Source organism: Salvelinus alpinus, chromosome 23 (genome assembly GCF_045679555.1).
Source record: "Salvelinus alpinus chromosome 23, SLU_Salpinus.1, whole genome shotgun sequence".
NCBI classification, from domain to species: Eukaryota; Metazoa; Chordata; class Actinopteri; order Salmoniformes; family Salmonidae; genus Salvelinus; species Salvelinus alpinus.
Genome location: NC_092108.1, coordinates 16,622,076 through 16,628,104, shown reverse-complemented (window position 1 = coordinate 16,628,104; position 6,029 = coordinate 16,622,076).

Here is a 6,029-nt window from a genome sequence, read left to right as displayed (position 1 = left end):
GCTTTGTAAGTAGGAAAACCTGCAAAATCGGCAGTGTATCAAATACTTGTTCTCCCCACTGTATATAGGGAAGGTAATCAGGGAAGTGATGGAGTCTACGTGAGTCTGACGACACGCAGGTGCGCGTAACGATGGTGACAGGTGTACCCATAATGAGCAGCCTGGTGACCTAGAGGCCAGAGAGGGAGCACATGTGACACTTATGCACATCTAATATATATATAGGTTCCATTTATTTGACTCATTTTTTAAACAAGTACATTAAATATTATTACTTTTGTAAGTGTAATACATAGCAGAAGGTCAAATGTCTGGGTGTGACACAGGACAAAAAACACGCAAAACAGTGAAATCCAGACATGAAATGCTTTAGAAAATACCATTTTTAAAAACATGTTGAAAGCTGAAAAGAAAAGTTTAAGGTTATTTTAGTCTCCACTTAATGGATGTGGGGGGAAAAAATCTAAATTTTACATAAAAATCTAACCCCGAGACATAAAAAGGTCCTTATTTGCAAAATCACACTCAAACAGGGGTTTAGATATTCAAATAAAATCAAATTTTGTTAGTCACATGCTCCGAATACAAGAGGTGTAGACCTTACAGTGAAATGCTTACTTACGAGCCCCTAACCAACAATGCAGTTAAAAAAAATACAGATAAGAATAAGAAATATAAGTAACAAGTAATTAAGGAGCAGCAGTAAAATAACAATGGCGAGACTATATGCAGGGGGGTACCGGTACAGAGCCAATGTGTGGGGGGACTGGTTAGTTGAGGTAATATTTACATGTAGGTAGAGTTATTAAAGTGACTATGCATAGATGGAAACAACAGAAAGTAGCAGCGGTGTAAAAGAGGGGGGGGGGGGCAATGCAAATAGTCTGGGTAGCCATTTGATTAGGTGTTCAGGAGTCTTATGGATTGGGGGTAGAAGCTGTTTAGAAGCCTCTTGGACCTAGACTTGGAGCTCCGGTACAGGTTGCTGTGCGGTAGCAGAGAGAACAGTCTATGACTAGGGTGGCTGGAGTCTTTGACAAGTTTTAGGGCCTTCCTCTGACACCGCCTGGTATAGAGGTCCTGGATGGCAGGAAGCTTAGCCCCAGTGATGTACTGGGCTGTTTGCACTACCCTTTGTAATGCCTTGCGGTCAGAGGCCGAGCAGTTCCCATACCAGGCAGTGATGCAACCAGTCAGGATGCTCTCGATGGTGCAGCTGTAGAACCTTTTGAGGATCTGACGACCCATGCCAAATCTTTTCAGTCTCCTGAGGGGGAATAGGTTTTGTCGTGCCCTCTTCACAACTGTCTTGCTGTGTTTGGACCATTCTAGTTTGTTGTTGATGTGGACACAAAGGAATTTGAAACTCTCAACCTGCTCCACTGCAGCCCCGTCGATGAGAATGGGGGAGTGCTCGGTCCTCCTTTTCCTGTAGTCCACAAGCAACTCCTTTGTCTTGATCACGTTGAAGGAGAGGTTGTTGTCCTGGCACCACACGGCCAGGTCTCTGACCTCCTCCCTATAGGCTGTCTCGTTGTTGCTGGTGATCACAACTGTTATGTCATCGGCAAACTTAATGATGGTGTTGGAGTCATGCCTGGCCATGCAGTAGTGGGTGAACAAGGAGTACAGGAGGGGACTGAGCACGCACCTCTGAGGGGCTCCAGTGTTGCGGATCAGCGTGGCAGATGTGTTGCTACCTACCCTGGGGGTGGTGAGGGTAGGTTTAGTCCCAGGATCCTTAGCTTAGTGATGAGCTTTGATGTACTATGGTGTTGAACGCTGATCTGTAGTCAATGAATAGCATTCTCACATAGGTGTTCCTTTTGTCCAGGTGGGAAAGGACAGTGTGGAGTGCAATAGAGATTGTATCATCTGTGGATCTGTCTGGGCGGTATGCAAATTGGAGTGGGTCTAGGGTTTCTGGGATGATGGTGTTGATGTGAGCCATTACCAGCCTTTCAAAGCACTTCATGGCTACGGACGTGAGTGCCACGGGTCTGTAGTCATTTAGGCAGGTTGCCTTCGTGTTCTTGGGCACAGGGACTATGGTGGTCTGCTTGAAGCATGTTGGTATTACAGACTCAATCAGGGACATGTTGAAAATGTCAGTGAAGACACCTGCCGAGTTGGTCAGCACATGCCCGGAGCACACGTCCTGGTAATCCATCTGGCCCCGCAGCATTTTGAATGTTGACCTGTTTAACTTCACTGCGCTACGGATCCCTTTTACGGGATCACTTTCCTAAACAACCGCTAGAATTGCAGGGCGCCAAATGCATAAATATGACAAAAAATATTTATAATCATGCAATCACAAGTGAAATATACCAAAACACAGCTTAGCTTGTTGTTAATCCACCTATCATGTCAGATTTTGAAAATATGCTTTACAACGAAAGAAATTTAAGCTTTTGTGAGTGTATCAATCAATGCTACAACAGGTAGCCCCAAATTAGCATGGTCACGAAAGTCAGAAAAGCAATAAAATGAATCGCTTACCTTTGATAATCTTCGGATGTTTGCAGTCACGAGACTCCCAGTTACACAATAAATGTTCTTTTTGTTCGATACATATTAGTTTTATAAAAAAAAAAACGCAATTTGGGTTGCGCGTTATGTTGAGAAAACCAAAGCCTTGTTCCGGTCCTGAAAGGAAGATGAAAATTCCCAAACGTATCAGATTAAAAAATATTACAAAAAATATTTATAATCATGCAATCACAAGTGAAATATACCAAAACACAGCTTAGCTTGTTAATCCACCTATTGTGTCAGATTTTGAAAATATACTTTACAGCGAAAGAAATCCAAGCTTTTGTGAGTGTAGCAATCAATGCTAGAACAGTTAGCCTTATATTAGCTTGGTTAGCTTGGTCACGAAAGTCAGAAAAGCAATAAAATTAATCGCTTACCTTTGATAATCTTCGGATGTTTGCACTCACGAGACTCCCAGTTACACAACAAATGTTATTTTTGTTCGATAAATATTACTTTTATCACAAAAAAAACGCCATTTGGGTTGCGCATTATGTTGAGAAAACCAAAGCCTTGTTCCGTTCGACAAATTCCAAAAAGTATCCGTAATGATCGTAGAAACATGTCAAATGTTTTTTATAATCAATCCTCAGGTTGTTTTTAACAAACATAATCGATAATATTTCAACCGGACCATAACCTATTCTTTAAAGGTCATACTCACGTCGGCTACGGAGAGCGTGATCACACAGTCGTCCGGAACAGCTGATGCAGTCATGCATGCCTCAGTGTTGCTTGCCTCAAAGCGAGCATAGAAGTGATTTAGCTCGTCTGGTAGGCTCGTGTCACTGGGCAGCTCCCGGCTGCGCTTCCCTTTGTAGTCTGTAATAGTTTGCAAGCCCTACCACATCTGACAAGTGTGGTCTTAGTGCCCGCATCTGATTGTGGTGGTAAATAAACAGCCACAAAAAGTATAGCTGAGAACTCTCTAGGCAAATACTGTGGCCTGCAATTTATCACAATATACTCTACTTCAGGCGAGCAAAATCTAGAGACTTCCTTAGATTTCGTGCACCAGCTGTTGTTTACAAATATGCACAGACCGCCTCCCCTCGTCTTACCGGAGTGTGCTGTTCTATCTTGCCGGTGCAGCGTGTATCCCGCTAGCTGAATATCCATGTCGTCATTCAGCCACGATTCCGTGAAACATAGGATATTACAGTTTTCGATGTCCCGTTGGTAGGATATTCGTGATCGTACCTCGTCTAGTTTATTGTCCAATGATTGCACGTTGGCGAGTATTATTGACGGTAACGGCAGCTTTCCTACTCGCCTTCTGCGGGTCCGAACGAGGCATCCGGCTCTTCTTCCTCTGCGTTGCTTCCTTTTGCGAATAATTGGGATGTCTGCCCTGTGGGGTGTTTGGAGAATATCGTGTGAGTCCTGCTTGCTGCTGCTGTTGTTGTTGTTGAAAAAAATCTTTGTCTAATCCGAGGTGAGTGATCGCTGTCCTGATATCTAGAAGCTCTTTTCTGCCGTAAGATATGGTTCTAAAAACATTATGTACAAAATAATTTCAAATATAGCGGGAAAAAAACACATAATAGCACAAATGGTTAGGAGACCGTAAAACGGCGGCCATCTCCTCCGACGCCATTTTCCATGTTGGCCCCTGAACGGGAGATGTGGAGACTGAAATGGTCCACCCACAGGGTGGTGAAGAAGGCGCAGCAGCGCCTCTTCAACCTCAGGAGGCTGAAGAAATTCGGCTTGTCACCAAAAACACTCAAACTTCTACAGATGCACAATCGAGAGCATCCTGTCGGGCTGTATCACCGCCTGGTACGGCAACTGCTCTGCCCACAACCTTAAGGCTCTCCAGAGGGTAGTAACGCATCACCGGGGGCAAACTACCTGCTCTCCAGGACACCTACACCACCCGATGTCACAGGAAGACCAAAAAGATCATCAAGGACAACAACCACCCGAGCCACTGCCTGTTCACCCCGCTTCATCCAGAAGGCGAGGTCAGTACAGGTGCATCAAAGCGGGGACCGAGAGACTGAAAAACAGCTTCTATCTCAAGGCCATCAGACTGTTAAACAGCCATCACTACTTGTTAGATATTACTGCATGGTCGGAACTAGAAGCACAAGCATTTCACTACACTCGCTTTAACATCTGCTAACCATGTGTATGTGACAAATAAATTTGATTTGATTTAGGAGCAATAGTAATGGCGCATTTTTGTATGCACTAACAGAGGCTAACTCCGTCATAGCTTGTTGGACAAAACCTATGGGGAAATCAACAAGGTTTGTTGGAGAGTTTTTGGATAAATGCCGAAAGTAAGGTCTGTGGTAAACACAGGCTTAGGAGATCCTGTATGTTTTGTTCTATGAGATAATCTCATCAGCTAACATCACTTTTTGTGAATTTTTAAGCATTTATGTCATCAAAACAAGTGAAAAGCTAATGATGAGCTAACATGTAAATAAATTGAATTACACATTTGACATTGAGCTAACAGGCTTAGCTTCCCTTATCAGATGGACCTAAAGTCTCCTCTGGACAACATCGTTCGTGAACCGATAAAACGAGCACCTTCCCGCTGAAGAGATATGGTTACAGCCTGGAGCAAAACAATATACCATCCTTGCGTTTTCGTTCGAGTTGGGAAGCAGAAAGCTAACTAATTTAACTAGCTTGCATAGTTGGCGTAGTGACGTGAAAAATGTTGCAACTAATGTTGTGGTTCCATTTCTTGGACAGTTAGCGAATCATTAGCAACTGACTTATTTTGAGCACATAAAGGCTTCATAATTCATAAAGATCATGTTAACTGACTAATATTATCTGATAGAACAAAATGTATAAGATCTCCTAAGCCGGTGTTAACCTCAGACCTTTTTTCACTGTACAGTGCATTCGGAAAGCATTCAGACCCCCTCACTTTTTCCACATTTTATTACGTTACAACCATTTTCTAAAATGGATGAAATCATAATTTTTGTTTTCATTTTTTTAATAAAAAATGAAATATCACATTTACATAAGTATTCAGACCCTTTACTCAGTACTTTGTTGAAGCAATTACAGCCTCGATTCTTCTTGGGTATGATGCTACAAGCTTGGCACACCTGTATTTGGAGAGTTTCTCCCATTCTACTCTGCAGATTCCCTGAAGATCTGTCAGATTGGATGGGGAGCGTTGCTGCACAGCTGTCTTCAGGTCTCTCCAGAGATGTTTGATCGGGTTCAAGTCCAGGCTCTGGCTGGGACACTCAAGGACATTGAGACTTGTCCCGAAGCCACTTCTGCATTGTCATGGCTGTGTGCTTTGGGTCGTGGTCTGGCTGGAAGGTGAACCTTCGCCCCAGTCTGAGGTCCTAAGCGCTCTGGAGCAGGTTTTCATCAAGGATCTCACTGTACTTTGCTCCATTCATATTTCCCTCGATCCTGACTAGCCTCCCAGTCCCTGCTGCTGAAAAACATCCCCACAGCATGATGCTGCCACCACCATGCTTCACCGTAGGGATAGTATTGGCCAG